Genomic DNA, 27,183 nt, shown 5'->3' on the forward strand with positions numbered 1-27,183 from the left:
GATAAATGGCAGTTGGGAGAGGGATACTTGGCTCATTCTCTGTCCACTATATCTCTCTCCAAGTTTTAGTACATACATCACTTTGGGGGTGCATCTATCATGAGTTTTAGCTATTTAAAACCCAATGTGTATGATAAATGGTGATCAGACCCATTTTTCAGACACATGACAGGAGCTGATTGGATGGAGCAACACTTATCATACACATTGGGTTTTAAATCTCAAAAACTCGCTGATAAATGGTCTCCTTTACCTCTCCCCATCTTATCTCTCTCCAAGCTGCCATAAATCTCCCCCAGAGTATAAGGTAGGACATATACTAATGTGCAGCTGACTCCAACTGCCGCCCGCATGCCACACAGGGTGAGAGGACATAGGGGGAGATTTATCACAGCTTGTAGAAAGGTGCGTAATATGTATGCGCTATATAAGAAACTGTAAATAAATAAATGAATAAAGGTACAGTGGGTAGAGATAAAGCACCAGCCAGTTACTGTCATTTTGGATGGCAGTTAGAAGCTGATAGTTTGGTACTTCATCTCTCTCCAGGCTCTGACAAATTGCCCCCTTACTATAGAATCACTGCCCCTAACATCTCACTTACCAGGATCTTCATGACGGCTCCTCCATCTTCTCTGGTCCTGGAGGAGCCGTCTCAGCTCTCTTCTGCTCATCTCCAGATGTTAGATGCTAAAATGGAAAATACAAAATAAAAAAATCCAGGGAAAGCACAGATTTTATTGTGCGCTGTATATCACGATCCAAAGCCGGAAGTATAACACTAGATGCCGAAACAGTCTAGTTCGCTCTTCCAGAGGCAAGAGTTTAGCACATCCGCATCAACTGCATCAACCACTTCAACTCATCAAATGCCACTGAGGACCCAGTCTGCATGGGTTTTATACCTGTCCCAAGGATTCAAAGTGGCCAATCAGCTCTCAGCACTGCACTCCGGCAGCCATATTTGTTACTGGCATAGAGAAAACCAGCTATTGAGAATAAGTACTCCCATGAATGTATTGTATAATTTACACAATATTTCTTCAAACTTCTGGGGCCACAGATGTGGACTGTGTGGCAGCAATAGTGGCAGTTGGCTGGTATGTCTCATGGTAAAATCTCATCTCTGTCCCATTGCTATCACAGCTTCCCCTGACATCTTCTTCATCCCAAATCTGCAGCATAGTAATACATAGGCTCCAACTGATACTGGAGTTATTTGCGTATAATTTATTTTATCTGAAATTTGCACATATTGGTGTTAAAATGCACTAATGAGAGGTACAGTATTAGCGTATTCAGGTATTTCTAAATGTTTTCAGAATATGTACAGTGCAAGGTGGTGTTTTTTAGTTAGTTATTTTTATTTGTTGGGAGAACACTTACTGCTTACAATAACACTAGAGGGTTTCTCACACATGTAAAGCCATGTTTTACAGTAAGGGCAGGGCCAGATTAACAATGGGGCGGATGGAGCTGCAGCTCCAGGCCCCTCATCAAAATAGGCCCATCAGTATTTGCTGTGCTGCTGCTGTGTCCCCCCACCCCCCAGCAGTTGGCTGTGCCCCCCTCCCCCCACACACACTCTCCAGTGACATTGGCAGACCAAACGATATGCAAAACCTGATCCTCATGGCGGTGCAGCGGAAGGCCTCACAAGCCGTCTCTGCGCCACATACGGGGTCTCAGTCTAAGGACTGTTAGTAATACTACGTGTGTATAAATGGCTAATCAACACATAAAAAGAAAATATACACCCCTACTAACTATATACTGGATATATAATATTTGAATATATAAATATTTGTAAATATAGATGAGTTCATAAATATATGTAATAGATACACACACACACCCATATATACATTATATAGATAAATATTGTATCGGCGCTGACAACTGCCAGCCATAGTCAGTCGCAGATTAGTAGAAGCCTCAGGCTTAAGCTGGGTACACGCTGGTAGGTACATCTACAGACGGATCAGGCAATGTGTGTTCTCCATACAGGCTGTGTTATCCGTCAGGACTGACATCCCAAATAGGCGGGAGCATGAGCTGTCAATCACTGATAGCTGCCACGACTGTATGGGCGGTTGGCGGATCGCCCGTACAGACAGCACGATGCTCCAACGCGATATATCTGTGAACGATTCAGCCACATACAAGTTATACTCACCCCAGGGTGGCTCACAGGTAGGGGTGACTCCACCCGGGAGTGAGCATAACATATATTAGCGTGCTGTATGTTCCTGACCTGACTCTACTCCCTATTTCAGCCACATATAAGTTATACTCATTCCAGGGTGGTTCCCTTCACTCATGTAGGGGTAACTCCACCCGGGAGTGAGCATAGCATAATACTTGGATGCTGAGTCAGATCATTTACATAGACTGCACCCTAATATGTCACACACAGCACATGCAGGGCCGTCTATTCGTATGGGCTTAATGGGCACTTGCCAGGGGCCCCAGGTGTATAAGGGCCCTATGCTGATAGCTGAGGATCCCCTTTTTCCAGGGATACTAGAATTTTGAAAATCGGCCAAGGGGAACTGGAGATATCCAACTTCAAAGCAGCAGTCCACATCCAGCCTGTTAATTGCAATTCCCAGTCATATTTCTCAGGTTCCCTCTGGCATAGAGTTTTTTCTGAGAGTATATTCCAAAAGCTGGGACTCTCCCCTTTCTGTCGACACTAATGGCTTGTCTCTATCATGCCCAGAACCAGAGATATCAGCCTTCCAGCAGCCGGTCCCTGCTCCAGCTCCAAACGTCTGGTGTACAGTTTTATATTTTTGTCAATGGATTGCTCTGGCTCCTGATCTCTGATCACCAAGTTCCCAGCACCTCCTGAAAGTTGGGACTCTAGGTTTTTATACTATTGAAGGCTAAGAAATCTATTTCCAGATAATGGTGATATCTGCAGTCAAACAAGCTGCCCTTCCACCGGAAAATGATGAATATTAAGCCCACTCCATTATCCAACCCTCCCCTGCGTATAAAACACCCCCTACCTCCCTGGAAGTCATTTACAAGGGACCCTTCATTCAGCTCAGTGCCCCCTTTCACATGTTAGTGTTCACCCTCCCACCACCTGTGCAGTAAAGGAGTAATTAGCAGAAGTTACTGCTCCAGGTCCTACATGTTGAATGGAAGATAGAGCACCCCCTGCCACCCGTGGGAAATCAAAGCTGCTGCTGATAGCACCCCCCCCCACCCCTAGGAGGGGAAAATGGGTAAGGGCCCCAGTGCATTACTTTGCCCAGGGACCCACACTGATGTTAAGACGGCCCTGTGCACATGGGGAGGAGACAGCCGGTTCCCCCACATATAGGGGTGTAAGGCTCGTACTCTGGTCCTTCAGCAGAATTTAGGGGCAATATCCCCCCGGATTTCGCCTCACAGCCCTGCGTAAGGGTCAGTCAGACTCACACTTAAGGTTACTGCTACTTCCGGGGCATTGGGCCTAATTCAGATCTGAGGTTGACCTTGTTGAGCCCAGGACATAAATTTCCTTTGGTGTTCTCCCCATTGTTCTCTCTTCTGCTCCACCCTCATCCACATGTACATCCCGTATTATGCCTCATTCTGTACCACACCTGTGGAAGAATAATAATAATTTGCTATCAGCACCAAATGGCGTATAGGATAACGGTGGTGACCAGGTACACACTGCTGGTGTCCAAAGAGTGCATGTTGGCAGGACCGTAACTAGGAGTCCTGTCTGCTACCCAGAGGACCCATTCTAAACCTTTAATATTAACTACATTGCGCTCCATTTGCTCTGCTCAGCGGTGTCCGGACAATCAGAGGAGAGTATGCCGCCTCCAGTGACGTGCGGTGAGATCAGTGGTTGGTGAGGCACTGGCAGCAGCATGACTTGGTGCAGGGGAGTGGCGGGTCCTACAAACATCAATGGTGCCATAGCAGCTGAATCCCCTGCACCTGTGGTAGTAATGCCACTGCGCTCAACCTCCACAGTGGTACCCTTATACGCAGTACGTAACAGTAATACACCTTATACACAGAATGCCTCACACTAGTAATGTCCTTATACACATATTGCCACACAATAAAGCCCTTACACATATGGCACACCTTATTAATGCATTTTTTCACATTATGTCACACTTTATTAATCCCCTAATACAAATAATTCCCCCATACACAAACTGTTTGCTACACATTATTAATGCTCTTTCTCACATAATGCACCTTACAGATATGCCCCACATTATTTATGCCCTTATACACATAATGGGCGGGATGTATTAATATACATCGCCACCCTTCGCTTGACAGCCGCCGCGATGCTGCCGCATATGTACTAACATATGTGGCTAGCATCGGGTTGCGGTGACGGAGACCCCGCGATACCTGTGATGTGGTCTGCGGGGGTCTCCGTCACATCCCGGCGGCTGCCAGTGTCCCCCTGCGTCTCCTCCTCCCCCCTGCAGCCAGATGTCCTGCCGACTGTGACACCTGCTGGGGGAGGAGGAGATCAAAGGTGGATGGGAGGGGGGGGGGGGCACGAGGACGGCGGGCGGTGATAGAAGCCCACAGGCTTCTGGCGAAAACGGGGCGGACGGGTAATGGTACATAGGAAAATGCGGTAAAACCCCCGTTTTACCGCATTTTCCCTTTAGTCCATCCCGCCCAATGCCTGTTAAACCTAATGTATGCCCCACATTTTTAATAGCCTGTACACAAAATTGCCCTGTACACATATGCCCCACATTATTATTACCCTTATACACATGACACATAATGCCCCATACACATATGCCCCACATTATTATTACCCTTATACACATGACACATAATGCCCCATACACATATGCCCCACATTATTAATGCCCTTATGCACATGACACATAATGCCCCATACACATATGCCCCACATTATTAATGCCCTTATGCACATGACACATAATGCCCCATACACATATGCCCCACATTATTAATGCCCTTATGCACATGACACATAATGCCCCATACACATATGCTCCACATTATTAATGCCCTTATGCAAATGACACATAATGCCCCCCATTATTAAATTCACATATACACATAATTCCTTTACATATACCCCAAATTGTTAAATGCCATTTTACACATAATGTCCCACATAATGCTTCTTACATTTGCCCCACATTATTAATTACCCTTATGCATATAATGCATTTTACATATGCCCAGTCCCAGTCCCTGCCTTGGAGTTGTCACTTAGATCTCGTGTTGGCCCTCAGGCTCCGGGCACAGCTCCTGGGTCCTCTGGCTGGATGCATGTCCCCCGCGTGCAGCTGACAGCAGCCTCGGCTTGGTACACACAGAAGAGGTGTCCGTGCAGCCGCATGGTGGAGAAGGAAGGGGGGGGGGGTGTTTGTGGAGGTCCGGGCAGTCGCAGGGTGGGAAAGGGGAGTACAGTCCTCCACCCCACATAGAGGTGTGCAGATTTTCACTCCGCACAGTTTTCATCATACGCATGCCGGGGGAGGTGTGGATATCCGTGCATCCACTGGTGGGGGGGTGGGGGGGGGGATGCGGAGGTCCGTGTATACCCGCCGGGTGGGAAAGGAGGGTGGGGTGATGTGTGTAGGTTTCATCATGCCCATGCTGGGGGAGGTGTGAGTGTCCGCGCAGCCGCCGGGTGGGGAAGGGGGGGGGGGGTGCTTCTGCTGCGCTGACCAATGGCAGCTTCCTCTCTGCCAGGGGCGTGCTTTGAAAGCATGTCCCTGTCACCGAGGCACCGCTATAGGTTCCGCTTGTAGAGCTTTATTTAATGGGAATTTGCAGCCTGGTGCTTGGCCCTGCCCCCTGCCCGCCCCTTGTTCCATTGACCTGAACATTAACAGCCGGAGGCACTGCTCTCGGTGTCTCCGAAATAGCAAAGCAACAAATGATGGTGGCAAAAATAATAGATTAATATAAAGTAGATACTTATGACACATAATGTGTGTCATAAGTATATTCTTTGTATTATTTTATTATGTTTATCACTAATGACAGGGGAGGCACTGCCTCCCCTGCCTCCCCTGACTGCACGTCCCTGGCCGCCTCCCATCTCTAGTGCTGGCTGTAGCTGGTGTATCCTAGTGGGCAGGGCCGGCGGCTGCGCTAAAGAGTAGGGATCCCGCAGCTTACTGTCACCAAGATCTGCGCCCTATAATCACAGTGGGACTGCGCCACCTTACTGACCTTTTTCTGACAGATTTGATGGCTGGAGATTTGGGATACATACTGTACACCGGCACCCAATATGGGGCTCTGTAAGTGCCCTTTCCCTCTCATACTACAGCAGCCTACATTGGGGATGCCGGCTGTCAGGATCCAAGCATCAGCATATTAGTCCATGTCAGAGTTCTGGCAGCGGTCAGGATGGGATACGGTCGCTAGGTTGACACTATGAAGGTCGACATGGCTAAGGTTGACAAGGTCGGAAGATCAACACAAGCATTAGGTTGACAATTAGAAGGTTTACAGTCAAAAGGTCGACATTTTCAACTTTTTTATTTTTCAAAAACAGGCGGTATTTCATACCCTACCATCCACCAGGGCGTGGAGGTAAATTATATAATACTGTGCCGAGTGCAGTGAGCCATGCGAGGGGACGCGGTACACTGATGCGGTGTCTATGTCGACTTACGTTGAAATTTGGGACAAAAAGCGTAAAAAACTCATGTCGACATTTTGACGGTCGACCTTTTGACCCTAGCCATGTCTACCTATTTCATGTGTCAACCTACGCCCTGTCGACCTAAAGTATGTCGACCTTCATACAGTCGACCGTATGACCCATAGCCATCAGGATTCCATCAGCCGGGATTCCCGACCGCTGGGATCATAAATACATCCATGGAGACACAAAGATTTGATGACTGGAGACAATGACACACCCCCCAGGGTCTCCAATGACCCATTGTCACGCGGCCACGCCCCCTTCTTGGCTGAGCAAGCACCTGTGACGCACGCAAACTGGTCAGAGTTGGTTCTGGTCCCTTCTGTCACTGATGTATATTACCCCGGTTTCTACAGCTCATGTTCTTAAGGCAGCCAGGGTCCTCTATAATCTGCCCTTCACAGCACAGGGGCCCACGTTCTAAGCCTAACCGATTATATGGATGATGTGGCATTAACAGCTGCTCTGCACCAGATGCATCTGGGGCCCTAATTGCCACCCTCCATGTTAGTCACAAAATGTTTGCGTCTGTCGGTTTTTCATTTCCTATGCCAAATTATTCTGTATGCCATGAGATTCTGATCAGAATGCCTCCATTTATTTGGTTCAGCTTATTTGAGTTGGTGCCGACCAAGACATTGGCTATCAGCCATCCAGAAACCTTTGCATTGTTATGTTTGTCATTTTGTACAACTCTGTCAGTCCCCTACCCCATGCTTTATACTTTGTACTACACCATGGTATGTGGTTGTGTATTCTACTGTGAAAGTCTAGTTGCACACACGCCATTTTAGGATAGTATGGCCGCCATTTTGGTTCGCAGAGTTGCGCAAATAAAGTTTCCATACCCGAGTATGTGTGACAAAGTGGACCAGAAGAGTAGCCATACTATCACACATAAATTCATAATAACACACTTACACTAAAGGAAATATAGTTAAAGGTTTAGAACGCCACACATAGCTTAGTTAGCCCTGCACACATCTGTCTGTATCATGTTTAGTATCGTTCCGTTCCGTTCATTGTGCGAAGTATTCCGGTCATTGCGAATATTTCGCAATATACACGGCTCGATAGTTATGGACATAATCCATATTCCAGGGACAGTTTCTGTTGAAAGAATGTAACAAAGGAATCTAGATGAAACCAGTTCTTATCACTGCTGACGCCGAAACCACCGAACAAAGGACTCTTAAAGTTCACTCCCCTGGACCTAGCCAAACCAGGTGTATCAGCTTACCCCCCAATCACAGCTGACCTGACATTCGACCCCTGACCAATGAGAACGGCCTTTGACCTCCCCTTTCTGACCCTATAAGATAGGCGACCCAGAGCAGCCAAAGTCTCTTCGGCACATCTACCTTTCCCTGACTGTCCACCGGGCTATAGTTCATTCCTGAACGATAGCGAGCTCTGACCGGACTACACTTCGCATATTTGATGAGAACGGTAACGGTTGCATTAACGGTATTTATCCTTATTGTATTGGTTGGCTGATTGTGTCTTGTATCTGTTTTCTTTCCCCTTAGCAGAGTCTGTTTAGTATTCATTGTTAGTATATTGTATTACTTGTTATACCTGTTTATTCTTATTTCTGTAACCCCCTTTTGTCCATTAGGGACTTAAATACAACCTTTTTACGGAGTTCTTATCTCCTTATTTCTATACAGTGGTCGTGTCTGTTTATTCGCATAATAGCGATAAGGTATATTGCGGACACAGTCCGATAAGGTATATTTGCAGATTAGAGACAAAGTACTGCGAAGGAATCTCTGATTAAGGTATTGGTTCTTGGTGTACATAATACAATAAAAGGTACGCTACGCTGCGCTACGCTTTGTTCGCACGTAGTTAGGTATAAAGGGTACGTTGGTTGCGGACTTATTACGTAACCAGCGCTTTTCACTTATTGTCTCTCTGGTCATATTTAATCGTTATTAACACTACTCATGCTCTGTTTCTCTGTTTTACACTTATGTGGTGCCATACAAATAATTATTAATAAAACCCTAAAATATATAATATATAGATTAGCCTGACACACACCAGCAGTGTACTAGATGCCCTGTGTATGCCTGTAGCATCTATTCCCTGGAAATGGGGGGCTGGGCAGCACCCGTGGCCCAGGGCGTGGGATAACGTACCCAATACCACCATCAACAGTCTGGTGAGATGTACTAAGCCTACAATAGTGATAACATGGAGGGTGATAAACCACCCAACCAATCAGCTCCTGTCATGTTTCAAACCCAGCCTATAACATGGCAGTAAGGAGCTGATTGGCTGTCAGTTTATCACTCTTCATTTTATAACTTTTCATGCTTAGTGTATCTGGCCCTCTGTCTAATAATAGTACACGGCTTCACATTCTGGGGTTGGTGAGAGTGGCAGCCTCGCAGAACCCTTTTAGAAATGTATGGACCATTCACAGTCCCACAATTTAGTGATCAAAGTATAGGTTCTTTTTAAACCGTAGAACATTTCCCTGGACCACCCACCCTGGCAACATATTTTTGCCAGGATTTTTTACACCAAAAAAAAAAGATGTGTGAGACAAATAGGAACTAATCCAATGTATCCATCTACGTATTACAGGTTGGGATTAACATTACCCTGATCCTCCCCAAAAAAGAAACTGAACAAGCAGATTAAAGCTTAATCTTCCATTTATAAAGATCATAGCTACCATTTGGAATGCACGGGCAATTACATGACTGTATAATCTCTGCCAAATATCAGAGGACAAATACCTCTCCCCTAGGGCGGGATGTACTAAGGGGAAAATGCGGTAAAACCCCTGTTTTACTGCATTTTCCTATGTACTATTACCCAGCTGCACCGATTTTGCCACCCTATGGGCTTCTTTTCGCCGCTCGCCACAACCCTGCCGCCTCACGACCCCCCATCTCCCCCTCCCTTGGGCTTACCTTCTTGCAGGCCCTCCTGGACCCCGGAAGATAAGCCCTTCCTCCCCCTAGCAACGCAGCCGGATGTCATTGCGGCATCAGGGGGGAGGAGGAGGCACCGGGGACAGCCTGCTTAGCTGTCCCCAGCGTGAAGGCAGCAGGAGGTGGCATGGAGGAGACGTAGACCCCCTGCACACCACAGTACAGGTATCGCGGGGGGGGTCTCTGTTACCGCACCGCGATGCCAGCCGCATATGTTAGTACATATGCGGCTGACATCACGGTGGATGGGCGGCGATGTATTTTAATACATCCCGCCCCTAGTATTTAACACACAGCACTATTTGTCGAAGCCCCTCTCACCATGGAAATTCCAGCTGCATGGTTTTTATTAGTTTTTTTTTTGTACTTTTCTGTATTAGAAAATACTATTTTACTTACACGTCAGCAGGGTTAGTGAGGCGTGGCCTAGTCACTGTCTCACACAGCTACACCTAAAGCATCTCTGTACATATTGGTGGAAATTTACTAAGATGTGTATTCTACTTCACATGTGATGTTGCTATGAGCAACCAATCAGAAGCTACTTCTTATTTATTTAGCACCCTCTAGAAGATTGTAGACAGGATCTGATTGGTTGCCCATAGCAACATCACATGTGAAGTAGAATACACATCTTAGTAAATTTCCCCCATTACATCTACCACATGACTTGCGCTGAAATCACCGCCATATTCTCAGGACTGAAGAGTTATTCTAAAGCCTAGCATTAGGCTTTACTTTATAAAAGTGAGCACCTGGGAGTAAAACAACCCTGCTTACAAGCTATGACTTTCCTCCATCAAACTGAAGTTCATTGAAAGTCAACCAGTGCCTTAAAACTGTATTGTTAAAGCCTCAGAAAAAGGAGACCTCCCTTTCCACCGGTGGCTGCTAGCGATGGATGAGTCACTATAAAGCGGTTGACAAGTCTCCACCAGATCTTCCGTCTGAGTTTGGACATCTAAGGAAAGAAGCCTTCTTCAGGTTCTGCTGTAGATCAGGCCTATCTCCCCCCCTAGAGAGTATCTCCGATGCCAGAAAACTGATCTGTGTGCCTACATCATCCTTGAGCACATCATGGAGCTAGATAGGTCTCAAGTCCACATTTTCAATGTCATCCACATCCCAGATATCAGACAATAATGATGGCAGTTTCTTGTCCTGAAGGCGGAGGGTAAACACCTGTGCCTAGTGCACGCTGCTAAGTGTCCGTAGGCTGACCAGCTTCGTTAACATGCAAGGGAACATCAGGTGATCCTGCGGGAGAGAGAGAGCGAGTCTAGGAATAACCATTATATGACACGGATGAGCCCCACCTGTCTTATAGTTATACCAAGGTTATATGGGGATGGGTCATAGGGTTGACTCAATGAAAGTCAATATACCTTGGGTCCACCACTGAAGGTCGAAAGTGGTTAGGTTGACACCTGAAATAGTATCAAGTCAACAATGGGAAGATACTCAGTCAAATGGTCAAAATGAGTTTTCAAGTTTTTTTGTCCCGAATGTCGACAAGGAAACCGCCTAAGTGTACTACTGAGCTCACCATGCTCTGGGTACGGTGCACTATAATAGTGTGCCAAGCGCAGTGCTTTGCACACTATTATAGTCTCCCACCATGCCGTTGTGGATGGTAGAGGGTTCATGCAAGTCTTAATCCATTCCCCCCTAAAATATGTGGTATGTTGAGATTTAAATGCAATTTATCATTAAAACGGCTGCAAGCTCAAAAGTTTATTAGAACTCTGAGATTTCTTATGTTTGCCAACTACTGCAGTCCCTCTGCAAGCATACTTTTAAAGCAATGCTGCCCCCTGTAGGACAGGAGGAAGTAATGCCCCCACATTAGTAAATCGATCACTCTCATCAAATCGGAATCGCTCTAAAAAGTAACTTGTGACATTACAAGAACTTCCCCAAATCTACATCTGTGTGAAGGAAAGTCACACTGACAGGTGTATGCAACTTCAGCCATCTACCGCCAAGTACCCTTACTTGCTGGAGACAGATGTTGAAAACTTGCCGTACCATGATCGCTATGAAGTTTATCTACACTTTTGGGGTGGCTGTCTAAAGTACCTGAGACCTCTTAATACGGATGTAGGAGTGCAGAGCTTCCACATACGGCAGCTGGAGGTTCTCCACGAGCTGGTGGTTCTGCACCTTTGGTCGGTCAGCGGAGAAGATGTTTATCGCTATGAGGAGAGCGTATTCGTCGTTGTCCAGCTGCATCTGCCTTTTGCCACGCAAGAACTCAAAGATGCGGTTTATGAACTCTACTTGTAATCCTGGGGATAGAGAATACACCAGAGTCACTGAGCCGCCTGATAGTACAATAGCACTGCAGTCGTTCCCAGACAGCGGCTTCTAGAAGGGCTTTGGAGAACATAATGAAGGGGAGACGTTGCCCCCAAAAGTAGATCTTATGTAGCAGAGTAGGTGTGGATTTAAAAGTCCCAAAGTATCAAATGGCACCTTAACCCCTTCCTGACACAGCATGTTTTTGCCTTCCTGACAGAGCCCTTTTTTTCAAATCTGACATGTATCACTTAAGTGGGGATAACTTTTTTTTGCTTTTACTTATCCCAGTGATTTTGAGATTGTTTTTTCGTGACACATTGTACTTCAAGTTAGTGGTAAATTTTCGTCGATACAGTCTGTGTTTTTTTGTGAAAAATACCAAAATGTCGGAAAAAAATGGAAAATTTAGCAATTTGCAAAATGTTAAATTTTCTGCTTGTGAGACAAATAATCATACCACTCAAAATAGTTAATAACTAACATAGACCATATGTCTACTTTATGTTGCCATCATTATTTCAACTTCCTTTTAATTTTTTTGGACACTAGGAGGCTTACAATATGAATAGCAAATTTTCAAATTTTCAAGAAAATTTCAAACACTGATTTTTTTAGGGACCAGTTCAGTTCTGATGTGACTTTGAGGGACTTGTATGTGAGACACCCCCATAAATGATGCCATTTCAAAAACTGCACCCCTCACAGTATTCAAAACAGCATTTTGGAAGTTTGTTAACCCTTTAGGTGTTTCACAGGAATTAAAACAAAGTGTAGGTGAAATTTCAAAATTTCATTTTTTTTGCAGATTTGCAATTTTAATACATTTTTCTAAGGAACACAGTACATTTTACTAGAGAAATGTGACTAAAAATTGATTCCCCCAATTCTTTTGTTTTCATAAATATCCTATATGTGGCCCTAGTGTGCACGTTGACCAAACCACAGGCTTCATAATAGAAGGAGCACCTACTTGATTTTGGAGCCTCCTTTTTATGAGATTATTTTTTAGGCACCATGTAGGTTTCTAGGCACCATAAGATGCTAAAAGTTAGGAACCCCCCCACAAGTGACCCCATTTTGCAAACTACACCCCTCAGGGAATTCATCTAGGGGTATAGTGTACATTTCAAACACCCAGGGGTTTCACCAATTGTGGTACAACTGGGCAGTGAAAATGAAAAATTATTTTTTTTACACAAAAATGCAGTTCTGGCTCAAAATTTTTCATTTTCACAAGGAATGAAGGAGACAAAGCACCCCAAAATCTGTGCCCCAATTTCTCCCGAGTACGGCAATGCCTCACATGTGACCAAAAAATACCAGTTGGGTGCATGGCAGGACTCAGAAGGGAAGGAGTGATTTTTGGATTTTGCAGCTCAGATTCTGGTGGAATGTTGGTGGGTGCTATGTCGCATTAGCAAGACCCCCGAAGCACCAATACAGTGGAACCCCCCCACAAGTGACCCCATTTTGCAAACTACACCCCTCAGGGAATTCATCTAGGGGTATAGTGTACATTTCAAACCCCCAGGGGTTTCACCAATTTTGATACAACTGGGCTGTGCAAATGAAAAATTACATTTTTTACACAAAAATGCAGTTCTGGCTCAAAATTTTTCATTTTCACAAGGAATGAAGGAGACAAAGCACCCCAAAATCTGTGCTTCAATTTCTCCCGAGTATGGCAATGCCTCACATGTGACCAAAAAATACCAGTTGGGTGCATGGCAGGACTCAGAAGGGAAGGAGTGATATTTGGATTTTGCAGCACAGATTCTGGTGGAATTTTGGTGGGTGCTATGTCGCATTAACAAGACCCCCAAAGCACCAATACAGTGGAACCCCCCCACAAGTGACCCCATTTTGCAAACTACACCCCTCAGGGAATTCATCTAGGGGTATAGTGTACATTTCAAACCCCCAGGGGTTTCACCAATTTTGATACAACTGGGCAGTGAAAATGAAAAATTACATTTTTTTACACAAAAATGCAGTTCTGGCTCCAAATTTGTCATTTTCATAAGGTATGAAGGAGAAAAAGCACCCCAAAATCCGTGCCCCAATTTCTCCCGAGTATGGCAATGCCTCATATGTGACCAAAAAATACCAGTTGGGTGCATGGCAGGACTCAGAAGGGAAGGAGTGATTTTTGGTGGTGGAATGTTGGTGGGTGCTATGTCGCATTAGCAAGACCCCCAAAGCACCAATACAGTGGAACCCCCCCACAAGTGACCCCATTTTGCAAACTACACCCCTCAGGGAATTCATCTAGGGGTATAGTGTACATTTCAAACCCCCAGGGGTTTCACCAATTTTGATACAACTGGGCAGTGAAAATGAAAAATTACATTTTTTTATACAAAAATGCAGTTCTGGCTCCAAATTTGTCATTTTAACAAGGAATGAAGGAGAAAAAGCACCCCAAAATCTGTGCCCCAATTTCTCCCGAGTACGGCAATGCCTCACATGTGACCAAAAAATACCAGTTGGGTGCATGGCAGGACTCAGAAGGGAAGGAGTGATTTTTGGATTTTGCAGCTCAGATTCTGGTGGAATGTTGGTGGGTGCTATGTCGCATTAGCAAGACCCCCGAAGCACCAATACAGTGGAACCCCCCCACAAGTGACCCCATTTTGCAAACTACACCCATCAGGGAATTCATCTAGGGGTATAGTGTACATTTCAAACCCCCAGGGGTTTCACCAATTTTGATACAACTGGGCTGTGCAACTGAAAAATTACATTTTTTACACAAAAATGCAGTTCTGGCTCAAAATTTTTCATTTTCACAAGGAATGAAGGAGACAAAGCACCCCAAAATCTGTGCCCCAATTTCTCCCGAGTATGGCAATGTCTCACATGTGACCAAAAAATACCAGTTGGGTGCATGGCAGGACTCAGAAGGGAAGGAGTGATATTTGGATTTTGCAGCACAGATTCTGGTGGAATTTTGGTGGGTGCTATGTCGCATTAACAAGACCCCCAAAGCACCAATACAGTGGAACCCCCCCACAAGTGACCCCATTTTGCAAACTACACCCCTCAGGGAATTCATCTAGGGGTATAGTGTACATTTCAAACCCCCAGGGGTTTCACCAATTTTGATACAACTGGGCAGTGAAAATGAAAAATTACATTTTTTTACACAAAAATGCAGTTCTGGCTCCAAATTTTTCATTTTCATAAGGTATGAAGGAGAAAAAGCACCCCAAAATCTGTGCCCCAATTTCTCCCGAGTATGGCAATGCCTCATATGTGACCAAAAAATACCAGTTGGGTGCATGGCAGGACTCAGAAGGGAAGGAGTGATTTTTGGTGGTGGAATGTTGGTGGGTGCTATGTCGCATTAGCAAGACCCCAAAGCACCAATACAGTGGAACCCCCCCACAAGTGACCCCATTTTGCAAACTACACCCCTTAGGGAATTCATCTAGGGGTATAGTGTACATTTCAAACCCCCAGGGGTTTCACCAATTTTGATACAACTGGGCAGTGAAAATGAAAAATTACATTTTTTTACACAAAAATGCAGTTCTGGCTCCAAATTTGTCATTTTAACAAGGAATGAAGGAGAAAAAGCACCCCAAAATCTGTGCCCCAATTTCTCCCGAGTACGGCAATGCCTCACATGTGACCAAAAAATACCAGTTGGGTGCATGGCAGGACTCAGAAGGGAAGGAGTGATTTTTGGATTTTGCAGCTCAGATTCTGGTGGAATGTTGGTGGGTGCTATGTCGCATTAGCAAGACCCCCGAAGCACCAATACAGTGGAAGCCCAACACAAGTGACCCCATTTTGCAAACTACACCCCTCTGGGAATTCATCTAGGGGTATAATGTACATTTCAAACCCCCAGGGGTTTCACCAATTGTGGTACAACTGGGCAGTGAAAATGAAAAATTAAATTTTTTACACAAAAATGCAGTTCTGGCTCAAAATTTTTCATTTTCAGAAGGTATGAAGGAGAAAAAGCACCCCAAAATCTGTGCCCCAATTTCTCCCGAGTATGGCAATGCTTCATGTGTGACCAAAAAATGGCAGGACTCAGAAGGGAAGGAGTGATATTTGGATTTTGCAGCTCAGATTCTGGTGGAATTTTGGTGGGTGCTATGTCGCATTAGCAAGACCCCCGAAGCACCAATACAGTGGAAGCCCCCCACAAGTGACCCCATTTTGCACACTACACCCCTCAGGGAATTCATCTAGGGGTATAGTGTACATTTCAAACCCCCAGGGGTTTCACCAATTTTGATACAACTGGGCAGTGAAAATGAAAAATTACATTTTTTTACACAAAAATGCAGTTCTGGCTCAAAATTTTTCATTTTCATAAGGTATGAAGGAGAAAAAGCACCCCAAAATCTTTGCCCCAATTTCTCCCGAGTACGGCAATGCTTCATGTGTGACCAAAAAATGGCAGGACTCAGAAGGGAAGGAGTGATATTTGGATTTTGCAGCTCAGATTCTGGTGGAATTTTGGTGGGTGCTATGTCGCATTAGCAAGACCCCCGAAGCACCAATACAGTGGAACCCCCCCACAAGTGACCCCATTTTGCAAACTACACCCCTCAGGGAATTCATCTAGGGGTATAGTGTACATTTCAAACCCCCAGGGGTTTCACCAATTTTGATACAACTGGGCAGTGAAAATGAAAAATTACATTTTTTTACACAAAAATGCAGTTCTGGCTCAAAATTTTTCATTTTCATAAGTTATGAAGGAGAAAAAGCACCCCAAAATCTGTGCCCCAATTTCTCCCGAGTACGGCAATGCCTCACATGTGACCAAAAAATACCAGTTGGGTGCATGGCAGGACTCAGAAGGGAAGGAGTGATTTTTGGATTTTGCGGCTCAGATTCTGGTGGAATGAATGGTGGGTGCTATGTGGCATTAGCAAGACCCCCGAAGCACGGTGAAATGATGAACCTAAAAATCCATAGATGTGTGGTATATTTTAAAACACTCCTTTATACATAGGCCGGGTTTGTCGGGGCAAGTGTCACACTGGAAAATAGTTTGCTTTCTTATTCCCTTTTTATAGCAAACTTTGCACCTTTTTTGTGTCCTGCCCTTTTTTCCAGTGGAGGGGATTTCATCAGGAAAATGCTGCCCTGGTACAATACGGGGGCCAGTACTAGAAGTACTGGGGCCCTCTGCCTGCTGGTTTCCAAATATTAGGCCCTTTATGACTTCCTCTTGAAAGTGCATAAATGTCCCCCTCTGGCTGGTAGAACGGAATAGCACGTAAGCGTTATACAGTGCCATCTGGATGATATACACGGCCAGCTTCTTGTACCAGATTTTTGTTTTCCGCAGGGCACTGTACGGCTTCAGTACCTGATCTGAAAAATCCACTCATGTACCTATTGTAATCCAGGATACAATTAGGTTTTGAGGTGTGGGTACTGGTACCTCGTACAGGGACGGAGGTGGTACTGTCTCCGTGAATTGTTGTCAGTATAAGGACATCCCTCTTGTCCTTATATTTGACCAACAACATATTTTCGGTGCATATTCCCCTGCTTTCACCCCTTCTCATTACTTGGGCAATGTGCGTTTTTGGGAGGCCTCTTTGGTTCTTGCGCACAGTACCGCAAGCTGCTGTACCTCTTGAACCAAGTGCCTTAAACAGGGGGATGCTGGTGTAAAAGTTATCCACAAAGAGGTGATAACCTTTATCCAGGAAGGGGTGCACTAAATCCCAGACAATTTTTCCACTAACACCTACGAGGGAGGGGGGGCATTCTGGCGGTTCAATTCTTGAATCCTTCCCTTCATATACCCTAAACCTGTGGGTGTACCCTGAGGTGCTTTCACACAGCTTATACATTTTTATGCCATACCTTGCCCTCTTACTGGGAAGGTACTGGCGGAATTTAACCCTTCCTTTAAAATGTATAAGGGACTCGTCTATGCAAATGAATTTATCTGGGATGTACATCTCTTCAAATTTGGCACTGAAGTGATCAATGACCGGCCTGACTTTGAATAGCCGGTCAAAGGTGGGATTATCTCTGGGTGGGCACTGTGCATTATCGTTGTAATGCAAAAATTTAAGGATTAACTCAAAACGATTCCGGGTCATGGCCATACGGTAAAGTGGGGTGCTGTACAGAACATCTGTACTCCAATATTGCCTAATTTCTGGCTTTTTTACTATGCCCATATGAAACACCAGACCCCAAAACGTCATCATCTCTACTGCATCTACAGGGGTCCACCTAGCAAATGATGACGTGGGGTTTTGAGCAATAAACTGCTGGGCATATAAATTAGTTTGGTCCACCATTAAATTTATAAAATCATCAGAGAAAAATAATTTGAAAAAGTCAATTTCTCTAAAACCTGTTGAATCAAATTGGATTCCTGGGATGGCCAAAAACTCAGGAACCTGGGGCTCAAAATTGTCTGGTGGTGGGGTCCATACGAGATCAATTATTGGGGGGGGGGGTCTCAGCTGCTCTACGGGGGCGTCTTTGAGGGGGTCCCTCATCACTAGAGGAGGAAGAGGAGCTTAAGATGAATCCTTCAAATTCCCCGCTTGCCTCACTGGCTGTGTCAGAGTCAGAGGCAAGCATGGCATATGCCTCCTCCGCTGAATACATTCTTCTGGATGACTGGGATGACATTTGGGATGACATTTGGGATGCCATTTTTATTTTTGTGTTACTGGTAGTGAAATGTTTCAACACGTGTATAGTGTAGGGGGGGTACAAACTTTATTTCAACCCGGGGGGTATGTAGTGTGTAGTGTGTATGTAGTGCAGAAAAAAAAAAATACTTTATACAAAAAAAAAAATTGAAGGGGTTAAAAAAAAAAAAAATTGAAGGGGTTAAAAAAAAAAAAGGTCCTGCGCCAAAAATTGAGCACAGATGTTGGTCAGTAACGTCCGTCACTGAACAGCGCTCAAAGGCAACAGGAATTTGATCAAAAAAATTTAATAAAAAAAAATTAAAAAAAGACCCCACAGCACCCTCAAAAAAAAAAAAAAAAGGTGATCAGTGATGCGACACTGATTACCAGTGAGGGGCAGCAGGTGCACAACCTTTGGTGCAACTGACAGTGCAACTGGCAGGTATATATATAAAAAAAAAACCCTGCACCCCCAAAAAGTTGCTGATCAGCACAGATATACTGATCAGCACAAAGGGGGGGGTAGCAGACACAAAATATAGCACTCTCTATCACTCTCTGTCACTATCTCTCTCTATCTATCTCTCTCTATCTATCTCTCTATCTCTCACTATCTATCACTCTATGACACTGCAGCAGCAGCACTGACAGTTATATATATAAAAAAAAACCCTGCAGCCCCAAAAAGGGGGGGTAGCAGACACAAAATATAGCACTCTCTATCACTATCTCTCTATCTCTCTATCTCTCACTATCTATCACTATCTATCACTCTATGACACTGCAGCAGCAGCACTGACAGTTATATATATAAAAAAAACCCTGCAGCCCCAAAAAGGGGGGGTAGCAGACACAAAATATAGCACTCTCTATCACTATCTCTCTATCTCTCTATCTCTCACTATCTATCACTATCTATCACTCTATGACACTGCAGCAGCAGCACTGACAGTTATATATATAAAAAAAAACCCTGCAGCCCCAAAAAGGGGGGGGTAGCAGACACAAAATATAGCACTCTCTATCACTATCTCTCTATCTCTCACTATCTATCACTATCTATCACTCTATGACACTGCAGCAGCAGCACTGACAGTTATATATATAAAAAAAAAACCTGCATCCCCAAAAAGGGGGGGTAGCAGACACAAAATATAGCACTCTCTGTCACTATCTCTCTATCTCTCTCTATCTCTCTCTCTATCTCTCTCTATCTCTCTATCACACTGCAGCAGCAGCAGGAAGTCACAAGAAGTCAGATCCAGGAAGCATCCAGCACGCTACAAGCAGTGATCAGGTGATCAGGTCAGGTATTTTCAAGGATCAGGTAAGTATTTGCAAGGATCAGGTCAGTATCACGGCAGATAGGCACGGTGACCGCTCTGCACGCAATTCCAGACCGGAATGGCGTCTGCAGCGCAGTCACCGTTAGTTTAAATGTCGCGCCTTGGCTGTGATTGGTCCGTGGGTCCCACGGACCAATCACAGCCTTGGGGGCAGGTGGGGTGAGGTGTCGTCGTCACCGATGACCCCCTCATGCCCCCTGACGCCCGGCGGTGATTGACACCTGTGTTACCGAGCGTCTGATTCGCTGGTAACACAGGAAAACGCTGTGAATGGCTGTTCACACTGAACAGCCAATCACAGCGATCGCCGACGGGGGGGCGGCATCGCAGCCCCCCCTGGGCATGCAGGGACATGTCTGCTGTCAGGGACAGCAGACATCGTCCCTCTGTCACTGCGTCTCGAGACGCAGTGACAGTTTAAAGTCATGACGTACATTTATGCCATGTGTCGGGAAGTACATCCCGACCATGACGTAAATGTACGTCAAATGTCGGGAAGGGGTTAACCTTTGTGAAGCAGCTATTAGATCTATCATGAAGCAAGCAAGACCACGGATCTGATACAGGGTCTAATTCAAATTCAGACAAGGTAAATTTGTTCTTAAAATGTACAAAACCATGCTGCACTGCAGGTGGGGCAGATGTTACCGATGCAGAGAGAGAATTAAATTTGGGTGGGATGTGGATATGGATATCTAAATTGCAGTAAAAATAAAGCAGCCAGTATTTACCCTGCACGGAAACAAAATAACTCACTTAAATCTAATCTCTCTGCACCTGTTACATCTACCACCTGCAGTGCAGCATGGTTTATAACAGGATAGAACAGTGCCCTGCGGATGCCTTTGGACTCATCCTTGCTGTAGGTAAAGTTTTTCAGGACGGTTATACATTCAGTCTCGTGGTTGTGGTCTCAAGCTGCATTATCTGTCAGTGTAAGGCAGTGGTTCCCAAACTGTGTGCCGTGGCTCCCAGGGGTGCCTCAGGACACTTAGAGGGGTGCCCCGGGTTGGTGGTCCAGGACCAATTCAAAATTTTTTATGATTAATTATTTATGGGAAAAACTAGTGGTGTGTGTGTGTACAAACAGAAGCAAATCCTGCCCTTTACCACATAACTGAACCTAAGAATCGCATATTATAAACCCTATCTACTTAATGTTATATTTACTGTATTCTGGTTTTCTTTTTGGTTGCTGGGAGGATGCTGGGTGCAGGTATCAGTGTGTGAGGGGGGTTCTAGGTGCAGGTATAGGGGAGGGAGGGTCCTGGGTGCAGGGATGGGGTATGGGTGTGTGATGGAGGGTGCTGGGTGCAGGGTTGGGGTATGGGTGTGTGATGGAGGGTGCTGGGTGCAGCGCTGGGGTATGGGTGTGTGAGGGAGAGGTGATGGGTGCAGGTATTGGTGTGTGAGAGAAGGTGCTGGGTGCAGGGCTGAGATACGGGTGTGTGAGGGAGGGTGCTGGGTGCAGGGCTGAGGTACGGGTGTGTGAGGGAGGGTGCTGGGTGCAGGGCTGGGGTATGGGTGTGGGATGGAGGGTGATGGGTGCAGGGCTGGGGTATGGGTGTGTGATGGAGGGTGATGGGTGCAGGGCTGGGGTATGGGTGTGTAATGGGTGCAGGTGTGTGTAATTCAGGGTTGCCTACCCTCCCGGAATGGCCGGGAGGGTCCCTGAAATCTGGTCCCCCTCCCGTCCCCCCGGAAAGGGTGGCAATCCTCCCGCATACCCCCCCCCCCAGCTCCCGCGATGTGTCCCTCAGCGGGGGGGTCCGCGGGTAAAATGCCGAGATCGCAGCATTTTAGCCCTGCCCCCCGCAGGGCAATGCCTGAAATATCGGCATTGCACGGCGGGCGGCGGGGCTAAAATGACACGAAGCTGTAGGCCTGCCCCCCACAGGGCAGCATCTGTGTGGCCACGCCCCCGAACCGGCTCTTTTCCACTCCGGATATAGCCCCGCCCCCCTGCCTAACAGAGCCGGCTGCCCTCTCCCGGAGAGGGCAGCTCAAAAGTCGGCAAGTATGGTGTAATTCATTCCGAGATGACTGAGATATATGTGAGAAAGAGGGAGGTAGCTGGGGCAGAAGCACGTATGGAGGGAGATGGTGGGGGGTATTTATGTATTAGTCTAAAGTGGCTGGGGCTTTTGTTTTGATAAAAAATTATGTGATGCCTACATGATCCTCCTCGACTTCCTGTTCCGCACAGGCCGGCCTCCCCCACGTGACACGCAACCAAGGCAGAATGCAGAAAAGCAGTGACTGTACACAGAGCGAGGACGTTGCTAGGCGACGAGGAAGCCGGAAGACTGCACTGATCACAGCAAGCTGGATCACGTGTCAGCCCGAAAGCTTCCACTGACCCCAGCGTGCTGACGCATGATGTCCAACGCGTCAGACGTACGTGCGCTCCGTCCCCTGCCGTGCGCCGGAAGTTTCTGCAGATGGGGGTCATCCTTCACTGATTCGGTAACGTATAAATACCATCCTATTACTTTGTTTGTTACACCCTGATGAAAAATGTTGAAATAACATTTGAAACGTTGGAACCTTGATTGCGTTTGCTGTCTTTATTACCTGGAGTGCCACCCGCTGTATATTGTTTTATATATATATATATATAAGGTACAATCTCAAACAGGCAGCGGCACTCCACGACTTGATGTGTGCAAACAAATTTTATTCCAACGTTTCGGGGCGTATTCCCCCCGTTCTCAAGGATACAGTGCAACAAGTGTATAACAAACAAGACGGTTTAAATACCCAAAATAAAGTGCATACTCCTCATTCCGGAGTCACCGGAAGCACGAGTAGACGCCGGGCAGCCTGATTCTTGCTGAGGCACCGTGAGAATGCACTTTATTTTGGGTATTTAAACCGTCTTGTTTGTTACAAAAAAATCTACAAAAAACGGAAGAAAAGGGCGCCCAATAGTGCAGTATCTTTTGTTTTTATTTTAAATTAATTTTAAAAGCACTTCGTTGTACATAGTGCGTACCAACTAATTCGTCAGCGGTGGACTAAATTAACCACCTGCCAAAGCATACAATCCACACTGGCAAGCAGGTAACAGTGGCAGGTATGTAGGGGCCGGACTTGAGGCAAAGCCTAGAGGTAGGCCTTCCCTGACAGGGTTTGTAGGGAGCTGATTAGTGGGGAAGTTATAGAGGGGGTTTCAAAAGAAAGGGTCATAGTGGGAGGGGTTTAACAGGGTGTTGGAGGGGTTTATAAGCAGGATTCAGGCGGGAAAAGGGGACACTGGGAGTTTTTACAGCAGCTTGCAGCTTCCATGGCTTCCCCAGGCGCTGCTGACTTGGAGGTATCCGCTGCGCTGGCTGCGCTTAGGGAAGCAGCGGGCACCAGAGGGGCGGAATGGCTGCAGCAGCAGATGTCCGGTCTGCTGGGGGGACTGGGAGCAGCGGCGCAAGAGGCTGCTCCAGCGGGCGCACGGCCTCGGAGGTCCCGGCCTCCGGAGCGCTTCAGCCCATCTGTGTCCCCCAGGGTTCAGTGCCGTTCACGGAGCCCCGTCAGGGACCCTCCAGGCCGGGCTGCGGGACGGGCACCTTCCGCCCGCAGGACCCGGTCTGGGAGGAATCCGGCCAGGAGGCGGAACTCTCCGCGCGGGGGGGATCCACCCCCCGTGCAAGAAGATCCGGCGGTGCGGGGTACGGGACCTGGAGCGGTGGGGCATGCGGAACATGCTGCTGCCCGGCGCGCGGTGGGCCGTGCCAGGGGGGCAGAAGAGCGTGCAGATGGGAGCAGGACTGGTGTCCGGAACGAGCAGCGTCCAGCGGGCTCCGCCTCCGGTGATGTCACGCCAGCTGGCGCTGTCCCTGATGGTCGTGATGCCAGGGGAAGCGGGATGCCACCTACAGTGGGTGATGGAGAGGTACCTGGTCCTTCCACTGATGTCGTGGCTCGTCGGGACGCTGGAACTGCAGCTGCTGGGTCCACAGCCCCCAGGCAGCCTGGTGAGTCTGTCTCTATGTCTGTTAATACCTTAGCGCAGAGTCAGGGGGGGGGGTCAGCCCTCCAGGGGGAGATGAGCAGAGGTTTTACTGATTTATTGAGTGGTTTTGCAGATTGGTTGGCTGGTTTGCGGCAGGGGGCGGGGCTGTCCCCGGCGGCGGCGTGGGTTCCACAGAATGCGAGCACGCCAGTTGGCAGTAGTGTGCCAGTTAGCGGTGGGGTGCCGGTGGGCAGTAGTGTGCCAGTTAGCAGTAGTGTGTCAGTTAGCAGCGGGGTGCCTGTGGCCAGTAGTGTAACAGTTAGCAGTAGTGTAGGTGCTCAAGGGAGCAGTGGGGAGACACAGGAGGAGGTAGGGAGGCTCAGTGACACTATCAAAAAATAAATAAATGATAGAGTTATCATGGGTCCCAGAGACAAATAGCGTACCGGAACTCACAGTGCAGTGCTGTGCTTAACACATATAACGGTATCTTTTTACGGGTACACCGCTGGTGAACAACTGAAGTGCAGATAGCAGATGGTGAGTAAGTACTCCAATGTGCGTACCGTACTTACTGGTGAAAATATATGGTGAAACAAATAAAGGTTTCTTTTGACACTCAATATAACACAGGCATATGTGGGTGGATGGCAATGGTCTCAATGCTGCATACCGTACTCACTCCGTGTGTAGGTAGGATCCACTTATAAAGGTATCTTTAGGAGGATGATCCCCTTAAAATGATCCACTTTCCAATGTCCCCGTATTATGTACCGGAAACAAAGAGGAGGACCAGTCTCAGTATAAAATCCAATTTATTAAAACAATGGTGGTATGGCCTGCAGACCAATAACACTGATGAATAAAACAAAATGAACTCACTTATCTTCCCGACATGTTTCGGCGGTCCCAGCCGCCTTTCTCAAGGATAGAAAGTGAGTGAGACTGACAGAGTTTAAATAGCACTATGGAGGATCCATTTCCGGTTCACCCTAATTAGGGTGAAACGGACTATTGGCCTGAAAGAATCCCTAATTCGGGATTAATATTCGATAGCCCCAATAGCGTACACCTATTATGTGTTAGAATGATCCAAAAAGCATAGCGTGCCGTCCGGGCGTGCGTTCCACGCCTCGGGATCAGTTACCAGGTCTTACTTCCGCGTTCCACGTCCCGGAAGCCTGTTACCGTACAGTAAGGTAATTAGTACATCCACGGACGGCACGCTATGCTTTTTGGATCATTCTAACACATAATAGGTGTACGCTATTGGGGCTATCGAATATTAATCCCGAATTAGGGATTCTTTCAGGCCAATAGTCCGTTTCACCCTAATTAGGGTGAACCGGAAATGGATCCTCCATAGTGCTATTTAAACTCTGTCAGTCTCACTCACTTTCTATCCTTGAGAAAGGCGGCTGGGACCGCCGAAACATGTCGGGAAGATAAGTGAGTTCATTTTGTTTTATTCATCAGTGTTATTGGTCTGCAGGCCATACCACCATTGTTTTAATAAATTGGATTTTATACTGAGACTGGTCCTCCTCTTTGTTTCCGGTACATAATACGGGGACATTGGAAAGTGGATCATTTTAAGGGGATCATCCTCCTAAAGATACCTTTATAAGTGGATCCTACCTACACACGGAGTGAGTACGGTATGCAGCATTGAGACCATTGCCATCCACCCACATATGCCTGTGTTATATTGAGTGTCAAAAGAAACCTTTATTTGTTTCACCATATATTTTCACCAGTAAGTACGGTACGCACATTGGAGTACTTACTCACCATCTGCTATCTGCACTTCAGTTGTTCACCAGCGGTGTACCCGTAAAAAGATACCGTTATATGTGTTAAGCACAGCACTGCACTGTGAGTTCCGGTACGCTATTTGTCTCTGGGACCCATGATAACTCTATCATTTATTTATTTTTTGATTGTGTCACTGATACACATTTTTTGTTTATGTTTTGTTTCCCACCACTGAGAAATTAATCTACACACCTGGACATACCAGTCAAGCGCCTTCAGTTCCTTGTTGTTTTTCTGGAATCTCTTGTACCGAGGATTGTCGAGTGGTCCTCCCTTGGGAATTGAGGCTGCAGGGACTTTTTAGCGCCTTGGGACTTTTCTACCTTTTTTATTTTTCTGATTACCCACACTTTTTGAAATATTGTTCTAGGCTGCTACCATGTTTGTCCACCGTACTAATCGTCACCAACATATTGACACTGTATTTTCACTGGAAAAAATTGGAGATATAGAGATCTTGGATGACACTTTAGATAATGTGATGTCTAAATTAGAAAAAACTTTGCTGAAAGAGAGCCGGCTCTGGTGGGAGGTAACCACGCTCGAAAAGTATTTATCAGTGAAATTGATCCCTAAGGGATTACAAATTTTTAAAAAAGCCTCCTTTAGCAATCCCTCTGAGAAATTTACCCAAAGATGGGAACAAATCCTTAATACGTGCTCCATCTCATTGATGGAACTTATCATTCAGGAGAGAAAATCCGAAATGGGGGAGATTGAGCTAAATATTGCAAAATTGGAGTCCTTAATTGAGCCTTTTAAAAACCAAACCGAGTATAAAGAAATGGAGAATAAAATTAAATTAAAACTCCAAAAGAATGAGAAAGATCTCATGAGGAGGAAACAAAAAAAGTTCCAACGTGACAGAGCTGCGGCAGATGGGGAGATTGAGAGTGCACCACCTGTGAGACCCGGTCCAGGGCCACCAGGGGCGCATCATCGACCGGTCGCCGTCAGCTCTGGCCCAAGGAAAACATTCAAACGGAAACAACCATATTTCCAATCACCCATGAGACCCAAACCACTGTATAGTGAAGTTCTTAGATCCAACCTAAATCAACCCAAAACTCCATTACCACAACGTAATCCAAGGGCACCTAATCCCAAATCTTGGAAGAGGGTACCGGTTAGAAATTCATTTAGAACTTGGGAAAATAGAAAAAACGATACAGTCTTCCCCGAACAACAACCTAATAGTACTAGAGATGATACTAGGGAGGAACGCCCAAATTGGGTGGATCGCTTTTCTTCACATAACAGGTTTAATTCTCTAGAGAATCCACCTAACAGATCTAATTTTTTAGACAGGAGCCGCCAATCATGGAGAACCAACTAGTACCAGCACCTTTGCTCCCCACAAAAAAGACGAGGAGGGGCAAGAGAGGGGGTTCCCGGAAAAGAAGTAGAAAAAAGAAAAAAACCTTAAAACATCTCCCATTAGTCAACGCCAATCCAGAGGATAGTGTTACGAAGATCTATAACCTCAGTGACCATACATTGACTGAGGGTG

At 46.2% G+C, this 27,183-nt stretch overlaps 1 long non-coding RNA gene across 1 annotated transcript; it reads left to right on the forward strand.

The window, feature by feature from the left end:
* The first annotated feature begins 348 nt into the window (after positions 1-348).
* On the forward strand, positions 349-27,183 carry LOC146019478 (uncharacterized). Its single transcript, XR_014450564.1, has 3 exons — positions 349-405; positions 22,119-22,378; positions 26,978-27,183. It is a non-coding gene; the product is annotated as an uncharacterized LOC146019478 (long non-coding RNA).

The sequence above is a fragment of the Crinia signifera genome, chromosome 7 (genome assembly GCF_055691185.1).
Source record: "Crinia signifera chromosome 7, ASM5569118v1, whole genome shotgun sequence".
Classification (NCBI taxonomy): Eukaryota; Metazoa; Chordata; class Amphibia; order Anura; family Myobatrachidae; genus Crinia; species Crinia signifera.